The sequence below is a fragment of the Pelodiscus sinensis genome, chromosome 23, assembly GCF_052426305.1.
Source record: "Pelodiscus sinensis isolate ZL-2025 chromosome 23, ASM5242630v1, whole genome shotgun sequence".
NCBI classification, from domain to species: domain Eukaryota; kingdom Metazoa; phylum Chordata; order Testudines; family Trionychidae; genus Pelodiscus; species Pelodiscus sinensis.
The window spans coordinates 25,961,536-25,987,967 of NC_143074.1; positions in this window are offsets into that span (position 1 = coordinate 25,961,536).

Genomic DNA, 26,432 nt, shown 5'->3' on the forward strand with positions numbered 1-26,432 from the left:
GCAAAAACTCTTTAGCACAAGAGTTCTTGCGTTAAAGTAATTGTGCGAGAGCGTGTCTACACTGGCGTGTGCTTTTTCGCAAGAGCATCCGTGCCAGTGTAGACGCTCTCTTGCTCAAGAAAGCTCTGATGGCCATTGTATCCATCGGGCTTTCTTGCGCAAGAAATTCATCTTGCCTGTCTACACTGGCCTCTTGCGCACGAACAGTTGTGCAAAAGGGCTTCTTCCTGAGCGGGAGTGTCAGAGTTCTGGCGCAAGACGCCCTGATTTCACACAGTAGAACGTCAGTTTACTTGCACAAGAACACACGGCCATTGTAGACAGGCAGCAAGTTTTTGCACAAGAGCGGCTGCTTTGGCGCAAGATCGCACCAGTGTAGACACAGCCCAAGTGTTTTGTTCAGAAGTTGCCTTGATCCCAGGCAGCTGTCTCCTTGTCCCTTGGTAGCAAAGTGGAGGTGACCCCTTGGCGCGATCGCTACATTGGTGTCTGTGGTGCGGCTCAGTAAAAAGAAAAAAAGCTCCTCTTTGGACTTTAGACTCCAGCTTCGTCTTTCCTCCTCTTGCTTCACTTTCATGGCCAGGACTCTCCTCTGCCCAGAGGACGCCCCGGAGTCTCCTTTTCATTCCTGGCACAGGGCTGTCACACAGAGCGGGTTTCATTACTCACTGCAGGCCTCCCTGTGGCCCAGAATCCCTCCCCCGGGTGCCCTGGCAGGACAGGTGCCTGGGGCCTGGCCAGGCTCAGAGACTCTCGTGCTAACAGGCCTGTCTCTTCTTGCTCGGGGAGAACCTCGTTACCTCCGTGACTCATTTGCATTGACCTCACGGAGAACAGAAAGGCATCAGGAGCTGCCTGGTGAGTGTCCGGCCCCTCTCTGCTTCCCAAGTGGGCACGAGCAGCCCTGCGGAGGAGTCACACCTCAACAGCATCCAGGGGGGTGGGGCCTCATGCAGATTTTGCCATGGAGCCATTGACGGAGGGTTCTCCTCCACCTCGCTCAGAGGAGTGCAGGTAGTGTGGAAGGGGCTAATTAACCAAGGAGGCTGCAGCAGGGGAGAATTAGGCTAGAGAGACAAGCCATAATGGACTGTGAGACGCAGGAGTGGTCTACAGTAGGCGATACATTCGATTTAAGCGACACTGCTCCAGCTGCAAGAACTCCGCCGCTGGACTCGACGTACCTGAAATCGAATTTCTCCCGCGTCCCCACTCCTCGCTGCTGGAGGTTGACAGGAAAAACTCCCCCGTCAACTTCCCTGACCCTCCGTGACTCCGTGGAGTACTAGGGTTGATTGGGACATGATCAGAGTTTGATTTAGTGGGTCCTTACTAGACCCACTGAATCAAACCCCGGCAGATCAATCTCTGGAGCATTGATCTTCTTGTAAGTACAGACAAGGCCTCTGCTGAGCAGGTGCCGGGTGGGCTGGTACAAAGCTAGGAAGCTGAGAGCAGAAGGGGCTGCAGGGGAAGTGAGCCGCAGCCACTCCTGGGCAATTGGAAGCTCAGTTTGGACTCCAGGGTAGGCCCCAGCGCCGAGAAGCGCAGGGAAGGGCCCAGGGAACTATCAACGTGGTGTGGGAGTGACCAGGCTGAGTCGCTGGCTGGAGGCTTCTCTTGCTGGAGCCGGGAGGAGCAGGCGAGTCTAAGTATCTCTACCCGCCCCTGGGAAAATGGCCTCGGCTTAGAGACAAGTGGAGCTGTGGTCCTGGGAGAGTTGGCTCCCCATGAGGGGCCACACAGATACTGACCTGGCTGCCGGGCCATACCACAAAGGGAGGAACAAAGAGCGGGAGCCAGCAAAGGAAGGGGGCATCAGCTAGGGATGGAGCTAGCATCTTAAAGGGGAGCGAACCCCAGGTCTGGCCTCCTGCAGGTACCGGACCACGGGGGAGGAACTGCTTCCTGCTCCACGTAAAAATAACCACAACGGCAAGGCCACTGCAACGCCCTGTTGTCCGAAATCGCGTCTCCGAGTGTCTGTGCCTGGCTGTGCCACAAATGGATCGATCTGTCAGTGTGTGGTGGTGGGTATCCCGTGGCTCTGAGCCTGGGATCCGGGGGTTGCCCCCGAAAGCTCAGTCTCTAAGGTGCCACAGGACCGCTCGTGGTTATGAAAACCCCATATCTGACGCAGGACAGCGCGGAAAACATATTTTGACGTATCAGTGCTTGGGTGGAATTCTCCCCCGTCCAGAGAGCCCGTGTGGGGAGCCCCAGGAGAGCCACGCGTAAGCCCCTTAGCTTTGCTATCAAGTTGCATTTTAGGATTAAGTAGGAGACTAGCAGTTCCTAAGGCTTGTGCTGGCCTCTGCCCAGGGCACGAGGTTCCGGAAGGTGAACTGCAAGTCCACGTGCACGCCTAAGAACGCCAGCTTTCACTCCCCGACCCGTGTACACGTATGACCTCCACGCCATGCGGCGTCTGCTGAAGAGGCAATCAGGGCCAGCAGAGTGGCGAAAGACGTGAAAACCAGACAAACTCGTAACCTTGGGGAGAGCATTTGCGAACGTTCCATTAGCCGGGACGGTTTCTCACCCCTCCAAGTCACCAATATTCCAACGTTCACTTTAACTGCAGCTGGGAAATTCCTTCCACGTTGTTTTGTTTGTCAGGACAACGTGCGAATTTTCAGTCAAAACCCTTCTCTTCCCGACTTTTAATAGTTACCGGCCAGCAAATGAAAGTAGGGGAAGGGAGTGAATTACATGACCTGTCTCTTTTTGTTTATTAAGAACTTCTTTCCAGCGTCTGAATCTTACGGAAATATGGATTCAATTTTCTCTTTGAATTGTGGATCAAGAAATGTTGCCAATACATATTTTTCTCTGTCAAAATTTCATTTAATCTGGAGTCTGTAGATGTCTTGAGAGCCATGTCTCCGCACAGGGTTATTACGGTGTGTGCCGGTTGTCATGTTAGCTTTAAATTGGAATCCAGGCGGAGGTGGCGGTACAGGCTCCTTAGCAGAAGCAGACCGAGAGGGAGATGATGGGTGCCGTCCTCCAGCCTGGCCACTGGGAGACGGTCAGAGAAGAGCACCAAGGCCACCCCGGTTGTAGGGCACGGACGTGACTGTCCAGCCCATTGCTGCAGGGTTTCTCATGAGCCTGTTCAAAGTGCAATGAGTTCGAAATTCCGCGCGGAGTCCGTGTGTCAGCAACTCGCTTTCCCCTGCGACTCGCTCCGGCTGGCGAGAAGAGCTGAAGTAGCCAGGAACGTCGTTGTGCATCAGCCAGTCCCCCCGGCTCTCTTGCAGGGAGCCCAGGAGAAGGGCCTCAAGAGAAGGGGCCGGCTCCCTGCTACAAGGCGGGTCCGACCTTTCTCCAGCTGAATGTGCTGGGGTGAGGACACGAGCTGCAGTCCCGCCGGTGGGCGCTCCCATGCACTTCTGCAGGGCCCTGAGACCTTGCTCGTGCTCTGCGTGCTCCTCTGTAAGGCGGTCGCACGGCTGAGAGAAGGGCTGGGCCTGTTTAAGCTCAGCTGCTGGCGCCTTCCATTTCCTGGGTGCGTCCCCATTTGCCCCACACCTAGGGCTGGCAAAGGGGAACGGGCACAGCTGACGTTTGCAGGTGGAGCCGCCTGAGCCCTGCCAGCCTTGTGCTGCTCTCTGGTGGCGCACAGCTCCCAGACAGATTCCTCCGTGGAGCTGTTGCACAGACTGACAGGTGACCGGGTAGCCAGGACATGGTCCTTGGGAGTTCGCTCAGCCTGTGGTCCCCGCCCCCCAGGATTTTACAAGGTGACGAGTGTCCCTCATACGACGGCCATGCCGCGGGGCAGCCCGGAGTAAACGAGGCCCCGGAGACGGCATCGAGTGCTCGGCGGTAAAACGGCGATGCCACCGCTGGCACCAAACACCCTGCAGCTGGCGCGCTGCCCAGTGTGTCCCATGCCAGATGCAGACAGACAAACGGCCTGTGTCTGGGCAGGTCTGTCTGGCGTTACTGGCTCCAAAGCGATGCAGCCCTGAGCCCTTAGCCCAAACCAGCAGCAGCCACAGTTAAACAAATTATCTCCCCCTGGGGCTAGGAATTTTCTCATTGCACTAAAGCTGCTCAACAAGTTGCTCAGGCCCAGCTATTTCACTCTGAGCATTCTCCTAGCGGCCTGGTGTGGTGGTGAGTTCGGCCTTTCCCGGGATTAACCTTCCCCCGCCTAAGCGGGAGCAAAACCAGAACCAGACTCAGTGTTCCCTCTCAGCTGAGTGCTTGGGCGGCCACCCAGGAGAGATTCTGATTGGTCCAGTGCCCACAGCTGGCAGCATGTGTTTCTATTGGTGGTGCACATCTGCATATGACTTGGAGAACAGGACAAAATTTATTCTACACAGGGGTGGAAAAAATATAATTCTCATGCAAATGGTATGAATTGTGATATCGGATGGCTCGCACATTATCAACCAACCAATGAAGGTGCTCATGGTTCTTGATGTCTGTGTAGAATCTGGTGTTGATCATCTTCCTTTCCAAGTGCAAACGAATGGTTCTTATCAGCTCTTGGAACCGGGGCTCGCGGAGCCACGGTGAGCCCTGCTCGCCAGCTGCGCTGTCTGGCGTTCTGTGCATGCGCAGCTCGCCCGAACCCGGCTCTTCCGGGGTGTAATCTACTCACCACGGGCCCTTTGTCGAGCCTGCTTGTAGCTATTTAGTCTTTATGGTGCTGCTAGACGATTTGTTGTTTTTTAAGTCTTTCCTGTTACAGACTCACTCGACTATCCCTCTGAAGCTTATTTATTCACTGTCTCTTTTTTCTTCCTCCCCCCTCCCCGCCGTCTCTTTTTTATTCTTGGATCTGGACGTCCACCACTCCGGTCATCGGAAGAAGCGGGCTGTGCCCTCGAACACTCATGAGCCCATCGACATGTTTTGTTCGTCTTTAAGGTGCCGCTAGACGATTTGTTGTTTTTTAAGTTTTCCCTGATTTATTTCAGATGGGACATCAAGCACTCCCGCCATTTTCTGTCCCTTAACGCCCATCTCCCCTCCAGCCCGGCTCTGTACGATGGAAGGAACAAAGCCATTCGTCAGACTGAAGCCCAGTAGCTTGGGCAGCATGAAGGTCCTGAGGGAAGGGGGGTGATCTTTGCCTCACCCCCACTGTGCACACGCCATCACGTGTGGTACCTTGCACTAAGTGGCACCTGAGATTCTGGGCTTTCCTGCTTTATACCCGGGGGAGCCACCCCAATGTGGCTGCGTGGACCCGAGCCCCCCGTGTACACATGCGACACTGGTGTAAATCAGGACTTCCACTCGCCCCGCATCCCCCATTTTGAAACAGTGAGATCCTGCACTTGGCCAGCCACAGCCGTGCAGAAATCCCTCCCGAAAGGGAGCTGTTTGATTGTGCGTCCTCGCACGGTGGCCAGAGATTCGCACAAGTATCACACGCCCGCCCGCGAGGGTGCCCTGACTGTGGCAAGGCATCCGGACGCCTCTTGGCGGCACAGGGATGGCGACAGGCTGAACCGGGTGGCGACACAGCTGCAGATACCCGCGTAACTAGCTGCTAATCACCAGTCCGTCTCCCTTTCTCCTGCGCGCTGACATCTAATCCATAGGACTCATCCAGAGCCGCACAGAGCTGCTGTGCGCCCAGGGAGGCAGAGCGCTGAGCAGGGCGGGCGAGCGGAGCCGCGCTGCCAGATCCATCCCGGCCCAGGCCCTGCAGAGCTGCTGTGCGCCCAGGGAGGCAGAGCGCTGAGCAGGGCAGGCGAGCGGAGCCGCCCTGCCAGATCCATCCCGGCCCAGGCCCTGCAGAGCTGCTGTGCGCCCAGGGAGGCAGAGCGCTGAGCAGGGCAGGCGAGCGGAGCCGCGCTGCCAGATCCATCCCGGCCCAGGCCCTGCAGAGCTGCTTTGCACCACCCCGGAGGAGAGGGGCTGCCTGGGCCTGGCGCTGGCCCAGGTGCCCTAGCGGGAAGCCAGGGAGTTTGCGGGGCATGGCAGGAGTGGGCTGCACCAGTCTGGAGAAGTCCGCGGGGCAGGCCGCGGAGGAAAGAGACGACCCCCCCCCCCAGGTGAGCTCAATGCCTCAGCAGCAGGACAAGGGCATGCGGCCCCCACGGGGCAACGGACCGGGGCTGAATTGGTTGTTCAGCTGCGACCGGTGCCTTATCTGGAAGCTCTCCCCGGCGCATTTTCAGCTAGAAAAGATCCCCCCATCGAGTCCGCCCCAATTTTGCTTTGATGCCTGGCGCCTCCGGGAGCCTCCTCTGTCAGCCGCGCCCAGACTCGGTCTTCCATTGGGCTCCCGAGGGAGTGAACAGAGCAGGGACTTGTGAAGTGAGCCCCCCTTGTCGCCCATTCCCAGCTTCTGACAAACAGGCTCCGGACCCCATCCCTGCCCAGCGTGGCTAACAGCCATTGCTGGACCTCACTCCAGGAATCTAGCTAGCTCTTTTCTGAACCCTGTCAAAGTCCTGGTCTTCACAACCTCTTCTGGCAGGGAGTTCCACAGGTTGACTGTGCATTGCATGAAGAAAAACTTCCTCTTCTTTGTTTTTAACCTGCTACCTATTCATTTCATTTGGTGACCCCTAGTTCTTATGTTATGGGGGCAAGTAAATAACTTTTCCTTATTCATTTTCTCCAGTCCTGTCATGATTTTATAGACCTTCATCATATCCCCCCCCCCATCTCCTCTTTTCTAAGCTGATAAGACTCGCCTGCTCCTCCGGGCTCCACTTAGGGTGGGGACAGGAACTGGGGGAATACAGGGAGTTCTTTTTTGGTGAAACACCATGTCTGACCTGCTGCACGGGGGCCTATCCAGACCTTAGGAATACAAGTGTACGTGGAGATGTGAGTGACCGTATCCGAATATGAGTCGGCAATTCGGGGGCTGTTTGGGTTCCAGGTTTTCATGTGAGTCTCTCTCTTTAGAGGGGAGCTTGACATACGATAACTCTTCAGAACCCTTGAATTGTAGACAGTCCTGAGGTTTTGTGATACTTGTCAGTGCTTAGCTTGTGCTATTTTCCATGTGGATTGTGCTAGATCAACCTATGGGTCAGGACCCAAATATGGGTCGCCAAGTGTTTCCCCAGGTGGCTCTGCCCCCTCCTCTCTTCCTTGAGTCACCAAGTCTTCCTGAATTGTCCAAATGGGTCCCCATCTGGGTACGGTTGGGAACTGCTGTGTTAGAGGAAGGCAGGAGCCTCGGCACTTTTGGGGGTCCAGGCGAGAAGGCCTAACAATCTTCTAGCAGAGCCAGCTTGGGACGAGCTGAGCTGTGATCCAGACTTGGCCAGCCACTGCTGAAAGTAGCGCACGCCTGCACCTTTAAATGGCTTCTCTGGTTAACAGCACTGGAGACATTTGTATTTATGGGACAGGCTAGTTCAAGATCCCCCCAGTGTCTGGTGCTAATTAATTCTTGTATCTTGATGTGGGCTGTAGTGTAATTGCAGCGAGAAAATTAAACAGCAAGGGTTACTGCTCACATAGTCCTTGGCCACTCGCTCAGGCCACGCCGGGGGGGTACTTAGCCTGCCCCAATGTCCGTATTTAGAGTGAGGGATGGATCGATATTGCAACAGCGCCACAGCATCCATGGTACCAGAGCCTGGGGGGTCCTTTCCTTGTGGGCAGATAGAGACCACCAGGCAGCGGGCAGTTGCAGGGCTAATGCATATTTCTGATGCGGGCTGACTCCCCCACAGCCACGCTGCCTGGCGTGATTCAGCTGCGGGAGACAAGGGAGTGTCCAGGTGCTTTCTCCGGTGAGTGAATTCTCAGGTGATGGACGCATCAGCAGAATTCAACTGTTCCCTTCCTGCGGCTTATTAGGACCTTTCTCCTCCCTCACTCAGCTTCTTCCACACTGGCTCTCCAGGCAGCCACCGCGCTCCCTGGCGCATTGCGTGTCAGTCACTGGCACGGGAAAGGGGAAGCGGCAAAGGCGGCGTTCGGAGCGGCGGCAATTGGCAAAGGATGGTGCCTACAGGAGACTCCCATCGGCCGAGCGCCCAGGATTCCAGCGCCACCCAGGTGCCGGCATGGACGCATTTGTGGGCAAGGGAAGCACCGGGAGTGTCCTGCCTATGAACCTCCTCTGTGACACCCAGATCTCCCCAGAGCCCTGGCAGAGGCCTTGGCCGCTGCTCTGGTCGCTCCTCGGAGGACTTGCTTTTCTCCTGCTCTAGCGGGGAATCAGAATTCCCGCGCCCCTTCTCCAAGTCAGCGCCAGGCTCTGCAGCATGGCCGGGAACGCTCCACACGGCCGCGCTGACGCCCCCGGCCATGCCCGTACCGCGGGATGTGCCCAGGGCGGTGAGCCTGCAGCACCGGGTACCAACTCTCGCCACCTTTGGAGTTGTACAGGGAGCCCCTCACGTGTCGTTTAACAAGCCGTGGCGAGCCCTTGGGGTTGCAGAGAAATGCTTGGCAGTGTGGCCGGAGTGCCCCAGAACAGCTCGCGGAGCCACCCCACGGATGCTGGGGGCCCGCCCCACTCAGGCCTTTGGAGTGTCTGGGGCTGGCAATGCTGGTGACCCCAGGAAACAAGCAGAGAGGCAGAGTCTGCAGAAGGCAAGTTACTTCTCCGTGCTGAACAGAGCCGGTCTCGGAAGCGAGGTGCGTGTCCTGCTCCGGCCACGTGCCTATCTGGACACCTAGATCCACGTCTCATTGAGGAGATAAGTCCCGTGTGAAACAAGCATCGCTATCAGCTGGGATTTCATTTCCTGGCGTCCAAAACGTGAGACTGGTAACAGATAACCCAGGAAGCTTCTCCGGGAAGAGTTTGCAGCGGTGCCTGGGACACACAATTGTCAGTCCCTTCCCTCGTTATCGCCAGAGGAGTTCTCGGAGCGACAGCGGCTGCTTAGCAGACAGGCCCGCTCAGGACTCAGCAGGGTCAGATGCAGGCAGCCTCAGCCCTGTGGCGACCATGGTCCAATGCAAGGTGAGCTGTGCGGTACGTCTACACTGGGGATCAGGCCAGATAAAGCTGTGCAACGTCAGCGCCGTTAATTGCGGAGCTGAGGTCGAAGGACCTTAACTCGGCTTTTGGCGCTGCGCACGCTCCCCCTTCGACAGCCCTTGCTCCTCGCGGAAGCAGGGCTGCCGGCATCGACCGGAGCGCCCCTCCCCGCTCGAGTTAGCGTCTCTCCACTAGACCCGCTCATTCGAGCCCTGGAAGGTCGACAGCGGCAGCTTCGATCTCCTCTGGAGAGTAGCCCTGCCCCCAGCGGCCATGGCGAAAGTCCGTGTGTGTTTCTCGGAGACGGGCCGGGGGCCGACCGGCTCGAATGTGCTGGGACAGCACCTTTGCAGCATCCGGCCCGGAGGGCAGCTCCCGTCGGGGGGAGCCACCCCGCCTTCCTCAGCGAGCGAACGGGGCCTCCGCCTGGCAGGGCCCTCTGGGGCAGCTCTGGGGGAAAGCCGCTGCCCCCGCCGCCTCGGCCCCTTGTGGTGCTAGTGCCTGGCCTGCCCCAGCCCTACATCCCCAGCGACTCTCCTTTCCTGGGCCTCCGCTGCCCGCCTGCCGCTCCTGCTCCGGCTCCTTCCTCAGGACTTTCCTCATGCCCCGGCTCATCCCCTGCTGACCAGAGAGCCCCCCGCCTGCCCGCTCCTCTGCCATTCGCTGCCGGCTGCTTTCCCTCGGCCTGCTGCCTGCGCTGGGCCGGCTCCCCCGGCGCTGGCCAAGGGTGCGCACAGACTCAGCCAGTTGGAATATTTCCTCTGAGAGGCCCGACCCACCGAGGCGATAAATGAGAGAGGCCATCTTGAAGGAGGCCTTCCTCAACAGTTCAGACTTGTAGCCAGGATGTCATAGTTCCTCATTAGATTGCCGTTATAATGCTCTGTAATTGGAAAGACGTTAATATCGACAGCGTCGTGAGGAATGTCCTGTTCACCTTGCCCGCTCAGGATTGAATAATGGGGCAGATATGATGGATGAGGAAAATTCCCCAGTTAAGGTCCCTAATGACATCGCTTTACCGGCCCAATTAAGGTGGCTGGAGCACCTGGGAAGAACTGTCTGGTGACTTTCTCCGGGGGTCCCGCTGCTCTGCACCGTGCAGGCGGCTACAGCCCCCTCCTGGGCAGAAGACTGTTGGCATTTGGTCCGATCTGAAAGGTTGTCACCCTGCTCTCCCAGGAGTCTGAAGCTGGAAGCCGCAGAAGCTGAAACGGCCCCGTGAGGCCTGTCCTTTGAGAGACAGGGCCCCGCTGCTGGGCAGCCTGCGGGCGGATTTCAGGACACGCTCTCTTGAGTTCAGCGCCCCACAGCCAGCCCTCCCCTTTTGCGACAAGCCCCCAAGCACACGGCGCGTGTTTTCCGAAGGAAGGGCCAAGTGGGACTCTCTGAACACAGCGGGTCAGTGGCCACTTTGCGAGTCACTGTTATCGGTGACATTTGCTTGGTTTCTGTTGCTGTGGGAGTGATGTCAGGGCTGCAGCCGGGTCTCTCTGGACGGGAGGTCGGGCTAACTGTGACAGGATGTCTGGCTCACTAAAGCACATTGCTGGCTAGTCCTCTTAGTTCTGTGGCCACGTGAAAGACGGAAGCGGGTGCAGAGCCCGGCTGCCCAGAGGCTGGAACTAGGGCTGGGCTGGGGGTGCTGTGAAGTGGTTTCTAGTTTGGTTGCTTGGGTCTCTGTGCCCCCCCATAAAAACTGTTCCAGCGCCCGTCTGCCCAGCCCGGCACTGAACTCCCAAAAGGAAGGGGACTCATGTTCACTCAGGCATCGGGGAGGGCCCGGCCACGCAGCCTGTAGGCCTCACCCTGCTCCTCACCCCTTTCTGCAGCCAACCGGAAGTTCACCCCGGGGAGAAAGGGAAGCTTCTGCCTGTTTTACTGAAAAAGGTTCCTTCCATTCAGGCTAGAAATATCAAGCCAGACCAAAACACGATCGTCATTTTTCCCCTGGGATGCTGGGGCATGTTCTCCAGGGCGTTCCATGTTCTCCAGGAACTTCCATGTTCTCCAGGGCGTTCCATGTTCTCCAGGGCGTTCCATGTTCTCCAGGGTGTTCCATGTTCTCCAGGGCGTTCCATGCTCTCCAGGGCGTTCCATGCTCTCCACGGTGTTCAATGCTCTCCAGGAATTTCCATGTTCTCCAGGAATTTCCATGTTCTCCAGGGCGTTCCATGTTCTCCACGGTGTTCCATGCTCTCCAGGAATTTCCATGTTCTCCAGGGTGTTCCATGTTCTCCAGGGCGTTCCATGTTCTCCACGGTGTTCCATGCTCTCCAGGGCGTTCCATGTTTTCCAGGCTGTTCCATGTTCTCCAGGGCGTTCCATGCTCTCCAGGAACTTCCATGTTTTCCAGGCTGTTCCATGTTCTCCAGGTTGCCATTCACGCCCCTGGGGGCTGTTCTTTAACTTGCTTCTTCCCCCTGGCCATTCCTGGAGGGGAACCAGTTGGCCAGGGAGGGGTTGGGTCAAAAGGCTGCTCTCCGGCCTGGCTCAGTCCCATGCAGGCTGCGAGGGGTTTGTGCTGGCTCCCGAGGCAGGGGGCGGGAGGGGCATTCCTGGGGCGTTCCGTGTGGTGCTGAGGAGGGGGGAGGGTGCACCGGGATCCCTGGGGGCAGCGCCACGGCAAACACGCCGTTGCCAGTCTCCACGACTGGGAGGCAAAGGCTGACGGAATTCCTCCGACTGTTTTGAAGGTTCAGTGGTTTATACACAGCACAGATATAATTTCTTACCAGTAAATATTAATTTAGCTGTCTGAGGCGCTGGGATGAAGCGTGGCAGTTTCCCTTTAACCCTCCTGGAAAGAAATTGAAATGTTGATCTCCGAGGAAGTCGACTAGAATGGGAAATGTCATGTGACACCTTGTAGCATTTAGTTCAGTGACATCTGCCATGTGAACAAAGGGCAAGTCAGAGGAGCTACAGAACTGTAGTGGATTTCCCCCGACATCCGATTCAGAGATGATCCTAACCTTCTCCCTTGGAAGCAATCAGCCTGCTGCAGACAAGGATGAAATAAAAACGGAGGCATCTAAAACATCTGGGCACTTCATGCTTTTTCTCTGATGTCTTCCAGGTCCCGTGGGCTGATGGGGTCAAGCCCCGGTACACCAGCCTAGATACATATTGCTTAGGGGCCAGCATTGGGCTGTTTACCCAAGATGTGGTTTAATACCTGAGGATATTGTTGCAAAGCGTGTAAAGCAGGGAGACACACCTGTGCTTTTTTCTCTGCCCCTGCCTGCCTTTCCTTTGCTCTGCTGAGGTATTGTAGGGAGAAAGCTGCGCACCCCGGCTGCTTTGGCTTAGCTCAGCTTTTCTTCTCATTGGAATGTGTAGTCCATAAGGGTCTTTGGGAGCAACACCTGTGTGCAGCTGCTGGAACAGAATCCCCCGCCCCCTTCCCTGAGCTTTGTATCATCATGCCAGGGCAAGAAAGAGTTAAAGAGAAAACTCTTGTCCTAGCCCCAAACTATGGATTGAGCAAAATCTCCCTGTCAGCTGCTCGGTGATTTCGCGGAGAGCACTTGGACAGCCTGGCATCGGATTTACAAATTGAAAATCATTAATAATTCTAACCAGGCTGTGATAAATCTGAGATCACTCTCGATGAACCTGGACACCATTTCATAAATCAAAAAGATTACTTAGGAATTTTTTAAAATCTGACGTCAAAACGTCACGGTTACTAATGGTTTTTGTAGATCTCTCGCGGTGATATATCATTTGTCTACGCTACATCTAAGATGTGACACCGGGGCAGAGCCGTGATGTCTTTAATGTCATGAATACATTTTATCCCATAATAAAGGTATTAACAACTTCTTTCTTTGACTTGTGCTGGAAGTTCTGTGCCTGTCTTAGTGCTCTAGTTCCTGTGTTAACTATTTCCCAGCAAACGGTTGCAGACAAATGGTTGCTGGTGCCATATTTTTACCTCTTGAGTGTGTGCATGCATGCATACGTGTGTGTGTGTGTGTGTGCGCACGCATGTGTGTGGATACACGTCCGTGTGTGTGCATGTATATGGGGGGGTATAGGAAAGCTACTTAAGGAGCCGTGAGCTATACCGCTGGCTCCTACCAGTTGTACTCCATGCCCCTCTTCTGTCTCAGCACCCAGAGGCCCGTGGCCACAGATCCCTCGCCCCCAAACCCACCTTCCCTGCGACGGGCTCATGGCAATGGTTTTGCTCCTGTTTGCTCACAGGCCTTTGGTGGGCAGACAGGCGCAGCTGGGGCAGGGCAGGGGTGTAATGGGCCCGTCGCGAGTGTCCCCTTTCCAGCGGTACGGAAGTGCCATGGTCTCCCGAAGGAGGTATGGAAGCTGGGCTCCCCGGGACTGAGGTTTTGCCACGTGCTTGCCTGACTTTTGCGGCTTGCCCGGTTGGGTGTGGCTAGCCCGTGCAGTGGCCCTGCTCCGTTTTTACGGCCGTTTGCAGCTGGCGAGTTGCCATCCGAGTGGGGTCACGGGGATGTTAGGCTGTTCCCGACAGGACAGCACAGACACAGTCACGTTCTGTGGCCTTCCTCCCAGGGGACGGCGACTAATCCTGACTGGTAAGGCACGGGGCTGAAAATAGCCTCCTGCTTTGCCGGCAGGATTTGTGGCTGTACCAGGATGTGACTCGGCAGGCAGGCGGGGAGAGTAGCCGAGAGCAGGGGAGCCTGAAATGAGAGGGAGGCGTTACAGGGGCGTCGGGTGGATGGAGCCAGAGAGGGGCTAGCAGCAGGGACGGGAAGCTGCACAAAACACCAGGCCGGTTTCCTGTGGGATCTGGCCCGCCAAGTAATTTTTCCGTGACGTGAAAGGCAAACCCGAGGGAGACCTTGGCCAGAGCAGGCGCGTGGAGAATCCCTCTTCTTGCCAGTGGAGCTGTCTCCTCTAGCCCTGTGAGCACGCTTCAGGGGCTTTACACGGACAAAGGGTGACAGTGAGCAGCGCTGCCCTAGCCCCACAGTGCGCGTGTGTCCGCACGGCTGTGGCCTAGCAGCCAGGCGCTGCACCGGGGGAGTCAGAGCCCCCACACGACGGGCCGTGACTTCGTGATCCACAGCGAGCACCAGCCCTGGTTCGTCCTGCGCTGGGCCTCGCGGTGCCGCTCTGGGCCGGCGGGCGGGATGCACTTCAGGCCAGGGATGTTAACCGTCGGTTAATGGACTCTCATGAATTCTTATTGGTTACTCGACTGTTCTATAGTCCCGGGGGAGGGGGGCAGCCAGTGCGCTCCAGCCCCTCTCCCGAGGAGCCCCCTGCCGCTCAGTGCTGTAGCAGAGACGGCAGTGCAGGGGGCCAGGTGGGAGCTGGGCTGCGAGGGGAGCCACTTTGAAGACCAGCTCCCCTCGTGGGCTGGCTGCCTGTTGTCCTGTCTGCTGCCTCTTTATGAGAGGCAGCAGTGTGGGGGGGCAGCAGCCCCTGTCCGGCGGGGAGGGGTCTGAGCTCCTGCACCAGGCACAAGCCTGAACTGAGCCAGGCTGCCTGCCCGCCCGGCTCCTGATACACTGTAAATGCAGAGCTGCAGCAGGCCTGCTAGAAGATGTCCCAGTGGGTGGGGGGAAATGCATGTGGCCTGTTGCATTAACTGATACTCTTCTGCTTATGGGTTAACCAGTTAGTTGACGCCACTGTTACAGCCCTACTTCAGGCAGGCGTGTGGGGTGCTCTGCCTCCCTCCCCCGGAGCACTGGGCTCCCAAGGCAGACAGTGCCCGAGACGCCCTGCGACCACAGCTCTGGCACCTGCAGGTCAGTAGAGATCTTGTCACCGGTTAATTAAAGGCTCACAAGCCCTCAGTGGTGGTGCCTGCCTGCCTGCGTCCGGGCTCAGTTTGCCACCTCATGGGAAAGCTGAGTGGGATGTCACGGGACTGAAACCGGGACAGCACTGGCGACAGTATTCGGAAAACCCGTGCAATCTACCGGAGAGTCAATTTCCACGGGGAAGGGGCTTCTTAAAAACAAACAGCCTGTAGAATTCCCACGCAGAGAAAAGTTGGTTTAAAGTTCACCAGACTGGTCAAAACCACAGGGGAGCTCGGCCGCGACGGGGCCGCTAAGGAAGACCGGCGAGCTTTGTTTCTAGACTTCCCAGACGAGGTCCGAGTCGGCGGTAATTGCTTTCATTCCCCCAAAGTGCCAGTGTTTAGTCTGGGAGGTTTAAGTAGCCAAAACAATCCATCCCCAATCATCCACATCCAGCCCTTCAAACGGCTGGGGGAGCAAGCGCACGTGGGAAGATGAAATGTGCAGTTGTTAAAAGGGTAAAATCAGGGGGAAACCTTCCCACAGCCCCTTCCTCTGGCTCCCTGGGAATGAAGCACAAGGACCGCTTGGGGCAACTAGATTTGGAGAGAAGCTAAATATATGAACTGGGTGTTTTTGGTATAATATTGTACTCCAAGGCAGGAAGGCAAAGGGTGTGGCAATGCAGCACGCAGCAGTACACCCTCCGTGTCATCGGGTGGGATGCAGAGCCAGCCTGATGCCTCTTTGGCCCTGGGACACGCGCTGAACCTCTCAACTATCGTCCAGCCTGACTCTGGCCCCAGCTCCGCAATCCGCCCTGATCCCACCACACTGAGCCATAAGAACATAAGAACGGCTGTACTGGGTCAGACCAAAGGTCCATCTAGCCCAGTAGCCTGTCTGCCGACAGTGTCCAGCACTAGGTGCCCCGGAGAGGGTGGACCGAAGACAATGATCAAGCAATTTGTCTCCTGCCATCCCTCTCTAGCCCCTGACAAACATAGGCCAGGGACACCATTTCTATCCCCTGGCTAATAGCCTTTTATGGACCTAACCTCCATGAAATTATCTAGCTTCTCTTTAAACTCTGTTCTAGTTCTAGCCTTCACAGCCTCCTCTGGCAAGGAGTTCCACAGGTTGACTATGCGCTGTGTGAAGAAGAACTTTCTGTTATTAGTTTTAAACCTGCTACCCATTAACTTCATTTGGTGTCCTCTTGTCCTTATATTATGGGAACTAATCAATAACTTTTCTTTATTCACCTTCTCCACACCACTCGTGCTTTTATAGACCTCTATCATATCCCCCCTCAGTCTCCTCTTTTCTAAACTGAAAAGTCCCAGTCGCTTTAACCTCTCTTCATAGGGGACCCGTTCCAAACCCCTAATCATTTTAGTTGCCCTTTTCTGAACCTTTTCCAAGGCCAAAATCTCTTTTTTGAGGTGAGTCTTGCTTGGAGAGCTGGCCCCAAAAGGTCAAAGACTGTTTTGAATGAAGCCCAGGTCATGACAAACCTCTTCCCAGTCTGTTCATTTTTTCTTGGGTGTTCCTTAATTCGGGGCTGACAGATAACCAGGGGCTCCCTTGCAAGGGGAGCTTAGCGCTGGAGCGCTGAGGACTTGCAACGGTCACGGCTTCTGGGGTCCTCGCTGTACAGTCCTGGTGGTTTGAAAGGACTGGCGAATGGCGACAGTGCAAGGAGCTGAACTCCAAACTCTTCCCGCTGAGTCGCAAAGGTGCTTCGTGTGAGCCGAAATGGCCAAGGTTCAACGCTCCCAGGGTAGCTAAAGAGCTGTCACGGGCTAACCGGGAGCTTAGGAATTTAAAGCGAAGCTTTATGGGCTAAGATTACATTCCGAAGGGAACAAACTGTGTTACCAAGTCTATGCAAAGCAAGCGGCAACATTTTAAAACCCTCCCCGCGTTCTGAAGGAAAATATATCTTTCTTTCTGCAAGGCTCCCATGAAAAATAGGCGTTTTATTCCCCCCCTTTCATGCTAGGAAATTAATATTTGCCTTTAAAAGAGATTTCGGGGAGGTTTGAGTGAAGGTCATTAGCAGTCTCGGTGGGGAATAAAGAAGGGGGTGATTGAAATCTGCATGACTTTGTTACTCATTTGTGCCTTTGCTTTACAAGTAACATTTTTATTATGAAAATAACACTTTGGGGCTGGTAATTGTGTTGCCCGCCAGGACGGGGAGGCGAGAAGAGGAAAGCAGAGCAGTGAAACCTGCTATTTATGTCCCTGCTAGGTGCAATTCCAGGCAGGTGCGTATGGTAAATCTCCTTGAGCTGTCCTCAAAGTCACCGTGAAGTGCAGCAGTGACAGACTCCGGGGGATTGCAGCTCTGATCCTCTGGGTGCAGACGCCTTCCTGGCTCCAGCCCGTGTCGTGGCCTTTCCCCTTTGGGTGCTGCCAAAGCACCAGCATCTCTTTGTACAGTTCTCGCTCTGCGGTGCCAGGCCCCTTCCTTGCTGGAGTGCTCGGGCTGCAGATGTATTTGCTCCCTGCAGCGTATCCAGAAAGCAATCAGAATTGCCCTCACGAATGCCACGATCTTGCTGGACACAGAACCGATGTTCCCTCTCATTTTATCCGTGCATGTGCAGAATACATTTTGCTACATGCACCAAGGCATGTGGAGATGTGCACCAGCAATAGCAGCACAAGTGGCTGGCTGCGGGAGCTGTGGGCGCTCTGCTAAGCAGCACGGGGCGGTTGCCCAAGTGCCTGGCGTACAGGGAGCGCCTCACTGAACACCCTTGGCAAGTCAGGCTTGGGCCCAGCCTCCCGCTCCACCTGATGAAATTGGGCTTTTCACACCCTGCCGGGGAAGGTGCAATGGGCAATGTGGGTATTATACCAGGACTCTCCGGGAAGGATTCTGCTTCCACAAGGGGACGGCAAAGGAGCCCACGCCAAGGTGTGACCCCTCCCCGTGTCAGAGGCACGCCAGGCTGCTGGTTTCTGATCTGTTTAACCCACAACTGCCTGTGATTAAGATGCAAGTTATAAAACCTTGGTGAGCTCGCAGGTCTCCTTAGCAATTAGCAGAGCACAGAGTAGCTACAATCTGAAGTTGGCTTGTAAAATCTTTTGGAAGGATCATTAAGGGTATTTCATTATCTCCATATTGCCAAGGTCAGGCTGCCCATATATCCTCTTTAGTACTGCAAGGGGAATATGCTGCGACTGTGGTATAATAGACCAGAAAATGTCCACACTGGGAATGATGGTAAATCAATAAAAACTCATCAATATAACTCCCCCTTTCCCCAGGTACCGCAAACAGCCTCCGGTTTGTAATTTACTTATGTAGCTTCACCTTTTTCCCAACATTTTTTACACCCACTTCTGAACTTTTTGTCCGTGTAAAATCTTTATGGGAGACAATCTATATAAAGGGAGAAAATGCTTTATTGAAAAGATTATTGATTTGCTTTTGGCTGGCTTGCCTGCGCGGTGGCTGCACGCCGCACTCCCAGCAGGCAGATCTAAAGCTGAGCGGGGGCCCTGGAATGCCGCGGCAGGAGGCAAGTTGATTGCGGGCGTGTGAAAGAGGCCGGAGAGCGGCACCGCCCCCCGCTGCCGCCGTGCAGAGATGCACCTGACGGCTCTGCAGCTGGGTTCTGCATGGTTCCAGGCGAGGTGGCCACAGCCGCACGCTACAGCCCGTCTGCAAGAGCCAGGCAAAGGGCCAGCTCACAGGCGGAAAAGAACCAGGAGCTGCTCTGGGTATTGCTGCTCCCTTCGGCCGTGCATTGCGCTGTACAAAGAATCCCTGGTCGAGAGCTGCGCCTTCCAATGCGCTAGCCCAGCCCCTGTGTCCTCCAGGGGTGCCGAGTGGTTTGTGCGCCCCATGGCGCAGCACCGAGGGCAGAGCAGCCGTGCACTAGCCACTCCCAGGGGTATTGCTGGCGATTCCACTTTCGCTCCAGAGCGAGTGTCACGACCCAGGGGAGTTCGACAGGGCACGTGGACACGGGGTGCGAGGGACTGGCAGGGCGTGGCTGCCTCGCCCTGTGCAGGCACTTCGCAGGTGAGCCGCCGGCTGTACCTTTGCCAGCCCCCCCTCTCAAGTCAGCGCCTCGTTCCCGCACCCCGGGAACGGGCTTTTGTAACTGAAATTCCACACAACAGGATCTAGGGGCTGGGGCGAGCTGGGAGTGACCTGCCCGCTATCTGGAAAGCAGACTGGGGCTGTCATCGGCCGGCACAGTGGGATTCAGGTGGTGCCCCGGTGGCACGGGCTGGGCTTCAGCTCTCATCTCTTCGCTCCCACAGGCCTAGGAGAGCCGAGCGTGTTGGCTCCACTGCCCACGTGTGTCGCCAAAGCCTGCCTTCCGTCGGCAACCCAGCGAGAGCGTCCACACTGCAGTGTGGCTGCAGCCGGGGAAACCACCCAGCTTTGGGGACAAACGGGAGGGCTGAGTGACTGTAGCCACCTGAGAGTTTCATTAAGGCCGCAGGGCAGCAAAGGGTTTAACAGTGGCTTGACGTCATACTTAAGTGCTTTGCTGAATCAGAGCCCGTCGGTGCCGGCTGTCAGACCTCACCCTTTGGGGGCACGTCCACTGGTGCACGTTGTAAAGAAATCGTTTGGAATGTTAAAAACAAGATAATGTCCTGCAGCTTCCTCGGACAGTTACTGGCCGGCGCTGGCACAGCTGTTCCTTTCACAGCCAGCTGTTCTGCTTCTTCCACTCCATCCTGGGTCAGAGTCACAGAATTTCCCAACAACTATTTCCAACAACGACATGGAAATTAAGCAGTCTCTAAAAACATCCCCTCCGTGCGCAGCAAAATCCAAAAAGCAAACAGAATGTTAGAGCCATTGCAAAAGGGATAGAGAATAAGACAGAGAGTATCTTATTGCCTCTGTATGAAACCACGGGACACCCACATCTTGAATACTGTGTACAGATGCGGTTCCTCATCTCAAAAAAGATATATTGGCACTGGAAAAGGTTCAGAAAAGGGCAACAAAAATGATGAGGGGTTTGGAACGGGTCCCATCTGAAGAGAGATTAAAAAGACTTGAATTTTTTAGTTTGCGAAAAGAGGAGACTCGGGGTATATGATAGAGGGCTCCCGGTTAGCCCGTGACAGCTCTTTAGCTACCCTGGGAGCGTTGAACCTTGGCCATTTCGGCTCACACGAAGCATGACTGGTGTGGAAAAAGTGAATAAGGAAAAGTTATTTACTTATTCCCACAATATAAGAACTAGGGGTCACCAAATGAAATGAATAGGCAGCAAGTTTAAAACATATGAAAGGAAATTTTTCTTCACTCAGCGCACAGACAACCTGTGGAACTCCTTGCCAGAGGATGTGGTGAAGGCTAGGACTTTAACAGGGTTCAAAAAAGAGCTAGCTAGATTCATGGAGATTAGGTCCATCAATGGCTATTGGCCAGATGGGTAGGAATAGTGTCCCAGCCTCTGTTTGTCTGGAGGTGGGTGACAAGGGAGGAATCATGTGAGGATTATCTGTTGTGATCCCTCCCTCTAGGGCATCTGGTATTGGCCATTGTCGGCAGACAGGATCCTGGGCTGGACGGACCTTTGGTCTGACCCAGTCTGGCCGTTCTGATGTTCTTCTGTAAGCTGACTTGGTGGGAATGCCAGGTAAAATCAAAATCTCTGTTTGGGACACATCTTGCCCACTGAATTAGCCTCATTAACACAGGCCCTCCAATGGGCAGGTACTTCTGCTGGTATCTGTTATTTCCACTCCAATTCATCCGAGGCAGTGGGTTTTGCCCACGAAAGCGCATGGTTCTGTCTATTTTGGCTAGTCTTTAAGGTGACACAGGACCACTCGTTTTAAGGTAAAATCTTGTTTTGACTCATGTTGTTCCTGGTCCTGAGCTTATTTTAAATGGGAAACAGCAAAATATGGTTAGTGCTGACCCACACAGCTGGAAAAAATATTTGTGTGTCACATTTTGAGAACTGCTGGATAGCTAATAGAAAAGTAACCGAGTCACCGTCAGCTGAAGAAACAGTTCAATTTACTGCAGGTCCCAATCCCGGGGGGCTGTTTATGAAAGTTGAAGGTGGCGCCCATAGAAGTGGGAAGAGCAGGCGTTATCGGGAGCTCCACAGCCGCGTTCCCGGCAAGGGGAAGCTGCAGCCTCTGACGATGGACGGACGCGCCAGTTCCATCGTGCTAGTCAATATGCCTGCCCCATAACTCACCAGCGTTAACCCCCTGTGCAGTGACATCTGTATAAATATTGTTAATAGCACTAACATAATGTTAAGTCAGGTTTTACTGGACTCCCTCATACGCCCTTTGGATTTATTAGCAAAAGGATTTGAAGTAAATTTTTATTAGCCCCTGTTAAACCCAGCCAACATGGGCCCGGAATTGGGGCTCTTTCGTCTTCTTCGTCTCAGTGCAGGCCCTCGCTTTTCACCACAGGGCTCCTCTTTCAGACAAATGTCCTAGGATAAATCTTGCAGAATGAAATATTTATTAATTTTGCTAACCAATGTTGATCTCATAAATTACCGAGACTTTTTCATGAAACGGTTATTACCATCCATGGCTGGATGTTAATGGCTTATTGACCAAATATGGGATAATGAAACCCTAGGAGCACTGGCTACTGTGATCTATGAGAAGCAAATTTGGCCCTTATTACGCCAATGACCTATTTAATATTGTCTGATGAATTTCAGGTAGAATTGCAGGCCGATTTCCCCGCCCCCCCAGGGCACTGCCCTCCAGTTGCTGGGCAAAATGGCTCTTATATAAAATCTATTGATCCAGAACTAATATTGCCAAAATCCCCTTTCAATTAATTTTTGTAACTGATGATCAATTGGCTAAATAAATATTAGACGGAGACGCCCCCAGTAAACACCGGCAGCCAGCTAGTCCCTTTGTTTAACCAAAGGGTGATGCTTTTTCACCAGGGAGCCTGTTTTCCACCCCACTTTGAGGCTTTGGGCTCCCGTTTACACTGCAAAGGCTTAGGCCAGGCCCATATGCGGGGGGCACAAGCCCTCCACAGAAGTCCCTGCGTACAGGCCTGTGTGCTGATATTTCAAAGGAATTTAAATGTTTAGCTCGGCTGCCGTTGTTTTGGAGACCAGTGTTTAGCTGCGCTGCGACGCAGGAGCTGTGTCTGGTTACGTTCCAGCATACACAGTGTGTTTGAAAAGGGAAAGCGAGCTCCCTCTGAGCAGAGTTCCTCTCTTCCGCCGTCCTCTGGAATTTTAAAACCAGCTGGACTCCTGTTCTCGGCCTCGGAGTGTCTCTGTTTTTTATCTGACTCCGTGCTCCGTGCTCGTGGGATGTGCAGGGCTGGACGCTGCTTCGAAATGGCGCTCGCAGGGCAGCTGTGAATAAGAAAACTCTCGTCTCCCTGCAGCACTCCGATTCGTTTCGCCGGAGGGGTTTTCATGGCGTTATGGACTCTGAATTGGGAACGGCACGTGGCTATCGCAGCATTTACGTTACTTCTTGTTGTAGCACCAGGCAAATGCAATTTACGCGACGACACACGTGCGAGTGGGACTTGACTGTTAGTACCAGCCTGTCCCGCTGGCTGCAGAGAGCGGAGCCCCGGACACTGCTTCCTGGCGCGCTGCCCACCCCATCTTCTGCGCTGGTGCTTGTTGAGCCCTGCTTGGGACTACGTTCCTGGCTCTGGCTCCCTTGTTCGCTGCTCGTTTGCAACCCCGAGCACCTCAGACCTGAAGAAAGAACCGTGGAATCCCAGGGCTGGACGAGACCTTAGGAGTCGTTGAGTCCAGCTCCCTGCCCAAGGCAGGACCAACCCAAGTCAACCATCCCAGCCAGGGCTGTGTCAGGCTGGGACTGAAACCCCTCTAGGGATGGAGATTCCACCCCTCCCTCGGGAACCCAGCCCTGCACTTCCCCACCCGCCTAGGGAAATCGTTTTTCCTACCATCCAACCTAGACCTCCCCCCCTGCAACTTGAGCCCATTGCTCCTTGTTCTGCCACCAGCCACGACTGAGACCAGCCTCTCTCCAGCCTCTTTGGAACCCCCCTTCAGGGAGCTGCAGGCTGCTCTCAAATCCCCCCTCACTCTGCTCTTCTGCAAACTAAATAAGCCCAAATCCCTCAGCCTCTCCTCAGAGGTCATGTGCTCCAGCTCCCAAATCATTGTGGTTGCCTCCGCTGGACCCTCTCCAATGTGTCCACAACCTTTCTGTAATAGTGCAGCCAAACTATACTATTTTAGTATTGGTCCAAGAATAGAAATACAATGATAGTAAAATGTCCTGTCTGATTTGTTTATGCTCCTATGAGGAGACAATGTTTACTGTAAGGCCTTGTGTCCTGTTAGCGGTACAAATGAAGTTGTACCCCTTGTCTGCATCACACAGTAAGTTGGGCAAGTTTCCTTTCCTTCAGTTACTATTACTCTTGTCTGAAACTCTGCCCATGTGTGTGGTGTGAGCGGTGGGCGTGTGGGTGTGACAGCCCTCACCAAGGCGCAGGCGGGAAGGTGGGAACCATGAAGATAATAAGGAGAACTGAGGAACCCTGAAGATCGGCCGACACCTCCAAGAGCGAGACACAGACGAGAGATAAGGATGGGACCCTGATACTCGCCCTGAAAGGCGAACTGTGGGACTCCTAGAGATTAGCACCGTCTCAGGTTGGGTAATTGCAGCCTGACGCTGCAACACCCACAGACTCCAACAGGAACTGACATGGAGAAAGTGGGGGCTTTTGCCATTAGACTCTGGGTTCAGTCCTTCAAGCCAAACCTCAGAGGAGCCTCAAATCACACTCGAAAGATCCCGACTCCTCACTCAGTCAGCCTGGCCAGACCAGTAAGGAGGGCTTGAGCCATGACACATTGGTAACTGGGCACCATCTGCAGGAGCTGTGTGTGTGCATGCATATGTGTGTGTGTGTGTGTGTGTGCAAGTGCATACGTTGCCTGTCGTACTTTCACTAAATGCAGCATATTGCCTTTTTCCCTGAAAAAGATCCTGTTTGCTTCTTATAACAGCGGGGGGGTCCAGAACTGGATGCAATACTCCAGATGTGGCCTCACCAGTGCGGAATAAAAGGGAATAATCACTTCTCTAGATCTGCTGGCAATGCTCCGAATGTGCCGTTAGCCTTCTTGGCTACAAGGGCGCCCTGTTGACTCATCTCCAGCGTCTCATCCACCATCATCCCAGGTCCTTTTGTGCCAAATCATCTGTCAGGGCATTGTGAAGATCCAGCAGCAGAACGGATGGGGCAGAGAGAACAGGCTTCAGCCCTAAAATAAACAAATCTCCATATAATATGAACAGCACCAGGCTTAGCCTGCTCAGCGGGACGTGAGGGTGTTAAGTACTATACATGAGTTTGTAAAAATAGCTTCAGTGGGGAGCCGAGTTAGTCTGTCCAGGATAAACTGAAAAAACAACAAATCGTCTGGTAGCGCTATTTGTAAAAATATTTTTTCATGCAAGATTCAGCTGTTTTACATCTGGGTGCTGGAGGCATTACTGTGCTTCCTCACTCTACGTGTCATCGGAAGAAGCGGGCTGTGCCCACAAAAGCTCCTGAAAACCATTTAACAGGCATGTGCCAAGCCTGAATTTACTGACCAAGTCAGTTGTGCTTTACTATGTCCCCAGGACCTTCATTTAAAATTTGCTTTAAATATTTCATTAGTTTATGGCGGAGGATTATGAAATCACATCTCTAAAAAAGCCATGCATAGATATGTAGATGTGCAATCTGAATATTCAGCTCTGGCTTAAATGCCTGGATCTTCAGACATTTCATTTTTTAAATAAAGTCTGCAAAAGACCACGCTGCTCTAAAATACACATTTTCATTTCAGTCACTGTAGTACACAAACTTGCTTCCAAAGTCTTCCTGCTCTTTCTACCTCTCCTTTCATCCCCCTAGTGAAGAGAGCCCTTAAAGGGACAACATTCCTTTTCTTCCAGATAGTTGGAAAAATGAGGTTCCCTTTCTTCTGACTATTTGATGACTTAGTTGTCAGAGATTCCTCCACCAAAATCCAGATCCTTACTAAGATATGAAATCCTTTGTTATGCCTAAAATCTTTGGAAGCATATTTTTCACATAAACATATGGTGAAATTTCATAAACATGTCTATTGTTATGAAGATCACACAAAATAAATTAGTGTTTCCCTTTTCTAAAAGCAATGAACTTTGTTATGAACACACTAAACCGCTCTGACTGATTAATTTAAAATAATGTCTTTGTTTCAGTGCATTAAATATGTAGTAATGTGGAATGATTACTTTATGAAGGCTTCAGAGTACAGTTCAAATATAAAATCAGCGTAGAAATACTGATTAAGAAAGTGTAACCCAGGAAAGAGCTGCATCACGCATATTCCATAATATTCTGTGTTGCATTCAGCAGGACAGCTGACTGGCAAATAAAGATTTTGCAAATAAATCTCTGACAAACTTCAGGGTGTATAAAAAAACCAAACCCTGTGACTAATATTTTTTATTTCCAAATGTAGTGCTTCTGCATGTCCAGTCTGTACAATCAGGCATGAAGTGGAAAACGTGCTCCATTTTCTTTAGAAAGAAATTGTAGAAGAGTGGGGTTTTTTCAAATATCATTTGCTACATTTGGGTTCAGGTATTGACTGGAAGGGGTGAGCAGAGAGGGGAAGGGAAGAGAAGAGGGAGACAGTGTAGAGGGGGTGGGGCCAGCACAGAGCAGGAGTGGAGTATGTGGGTGGGCCCAAGGCTGGGGGGTTTGCCTGCCCAAGCAGCAATCTCACCCACCACCATGACCCCAGTGTTGGGTTCCTTGCCTAGCCCGAGTCAGCAGAGCACTTACACGCATGCTCTAAGTGAAGTGTGCTTAAAAGCTCTGCTGAATTTGGACAATGGGGTTTTGAGTTTGCACGTCTGCAGATAAGGTAAATCCAGAGAAAATGTGGCTCTCTGGGGAAAACACCTAACTATCTCATTCACAGGTTGTGCAGCTCTTCTTTCGGGATCCTACCCTAGATCTATGTTGGCCCGGCGTGCGTTGAGGCATTATCCATGATTGATGTTACCCCGACCGACGGGACCGGCCAGCCACAGGTCCTAGTGTGCCTGAAACTACACCAACAAAGCCGCTTTTTTACTCCTCCCAGGGCTGGTGGAAAGAGCTGTCCCAGTAAAAGCACCGCTTTCCAGTATAAGCTGCCACTGTGCTAGGAGAACTTTGCCAATAGCGCATCCTGGGGTAAAACTCTCTTAGCGCAGGCATGGCCTGAGAGACGGGACGGCAGAAGAGAGTGGAAGGTCTTGGAAGCTGTAACTAGCCTGCGAATCTGTCCCAGAACAGCCAGGGGAAGAGGCAGAATTGGCAAGGAGAGACCCGCAGCCACGGAATGAGAACAAGCCTTGGGAAGCCAGCACGAGGAAGGGAGCAGGTATTGCGCTCACTTTGGCAACACACGGGGTCCAGGCGCACGGAGGTGATGATGCGTCTATCGGCCCGAATTCTGTGAAAGGGCCATAGAAGGCGTCTCAGAGGGGGAGTCTGCGACTTCAAAACCAGCCAGTACTTCGGTGGCGCCTTAGGGCACGTCTACACAAGCCCGCAGTCTAGCCGTACCCTAGTGCCCAGGCAGGTTCCGACGTTCCCCTGCAGGTTGCAGTGTGTTACCATCTCGGATGGCTGACTTGTGTCTAATGTGATCTATGCCAGCAAGTGCCAGCAATGCTCCTCTGCCATGAATATTGGCCAGTCTCTGCAACACAGGATAAATGGACACAAA